The sequence below is a fragment of the Myotis brandtii genome, unplaced genomic scaffold (assembly GCF_000412655.1).
Source record: "Myotis brandtii unplaced genomic scaffold, ASM41265v1 scaffold490, whole genome shotgun sequence".
NCBI lineage: Eukaryota > Metazoa > Chordata > Mammalia > Chiroptera > Vespertilionidae > Myotis > Myotis brandtii.
In genome coordinates this window covers 1,316,502-1,318,134 of record NW_005368708.1, presented here as the reverse complement: position 1 = coordinate 1,318,134, position 1,633 = coordinate 1,316,502, and the positions used below count along the sequence as shown (strand labels likewise).

Below are 1,633 nucleotides of genomic sequence, written 5' to 3'. Positions count from 1 at the left end.
AATCTGAACAATAAAGATTTAATTAAAAAAAACAAATGTTTACAGAATGTATATTATATATGCCAGACATGTTCCATGGTCCAGGGATATGGGTGTGAACAAAAAGTCAAGTTCCCTGCCCACTTGGACTTCACCTTTCCTGTGCAATTAAGGGGCAAATAAGCGGTGCTGTAATTGTATCTTATTAGGGTACTGTCATGCTATTAAAAGGACTTCTGATTTGTAAAAGTTAGCAAAATCAAAAACAAACCCCCCAAAATGCCATAGAAAACTGGAGTGTATTCATGTGAAGTCACATTATGTGGTTGTCAAAAAGTCTAAGCATTTTCCGTATAAGATATGCTTATGCGATATGAACAGAGTAGGATATAAAATTGGACATAATATCATCTCACCTATGTTTATTTTTTAATTAAGACTGGTCAAAAGCGCACTAAAATGCTGAATTTTAATATATTTAGGTGGTTGGGGTGTAGGCAATTACTAGTTTTCGATATTTTCAAAAGCACAAGATACCTTTTTAAAGCACATTAGATATTTTACAAAGTCTTTGAAAATGTCACTTAATGCCAAAGATACATCCAGTCCTTTTTACCTCTTTTAAGTAAACAAGAAAGTTTGAAGCAAAGTTTTAAAACAGCAGGAAAAGGCAGGGTCTTCGGGCTACTTCCTTGAATCCAGATGTTTTTTCTCTCGAATGAAGACAAGTTTTCATATACTCTCATATGCAGTAAGCAGAACCAACTGTCTGTAAAATGGAATGTGTAGGGCTGCCCTGTCTGCTGTCCAATACAAACATTACACAAGCTGTCTGTGTGATTTTGAATTCTCTAGTAGCCATATTAAAAAAGAAAGATGAAGTTAATTTTAATCATCTTATGTATCCAATGTACCCACAGAACTTTCATTTCATCACATAATCACTATAAGAATTTATTAGTGAGATATTCTACATTCATATTCTCTCTCTCTCTCTCTCTCTAAGTCTTCGGAGATTAGGTGTGTCTACTCACAGCACATCTTAACTGGGACCCGACACATTTCCAGTGCTCAAGAGCCTCTTAGTGGCGAGTGGCTGCCACAAGGCACTGCAGGCCTAAAGCAACTAAAAACATCAGAAAGCACCAAGAGATACTTTGTCAACGACGACCATTTAAAATGTAATATTAGAAACCGGAGTACTTACTGAATGATCCCATTTTATGAAGTTCTCAAACAGGCAAAACTAAGCTATGCTAGAAATCAAGGGAGTGGGGGGGGGGGCGTGTGGATCGTCTGGAAGGGACACGAAGGAACTTTCTGGAGTGATGGAAACAGGCTACGCGTCAGGGTAGTGGTTCCACGGGTGTAGAATTTGTCAGACCCTGATCTGCACCTTTAAACAGGGGACATTTTACGACATGTAAATTGTACATCAAACCTGTAAAAATCGCTGCCAAAAGAAAGCTATTTTGTCTCGGCGGCGTACTCCGGCACCGTGCGCCCTGAGGAGCTGATGTGGGGGAAACGCCAGGTAGTTGTTTAACGAGCGAGCGCACTGGGCGCGGGGACAGAGAGGCCCTTTCCCTCCGCGCGGGGCTTCACTTCCGCCAACGCCATCTCGGGGCTCCCCGGGCTCCCGGGGCCCGGGAGA

At 41.2% G+C, this 1,633-nt stretch overlaps 1 protein-coding gene across 1 annotated transcript in view; it reads right to left on the bottom strand.

Moving 5' to 3' along the window:
• Nucleotides 1–1,479, bottom strand: part of CTPS2 (CTP synthase 2) — a 116,091-nt gene extending 114,612 nt beyond the window's left edge. The window contains exon 1 of the mRNA XM_005876622.2: nucleotides 1,421–1,479. The gene's annotated coding sequence lies outside the window, so the exon portion shown is untranslated. The remainder of the gene's footprint in view (nucleotides 1–1,420) is intronic.
• Nucleotides 1,480–1,633: the final 154 nt, after the last annotated feature.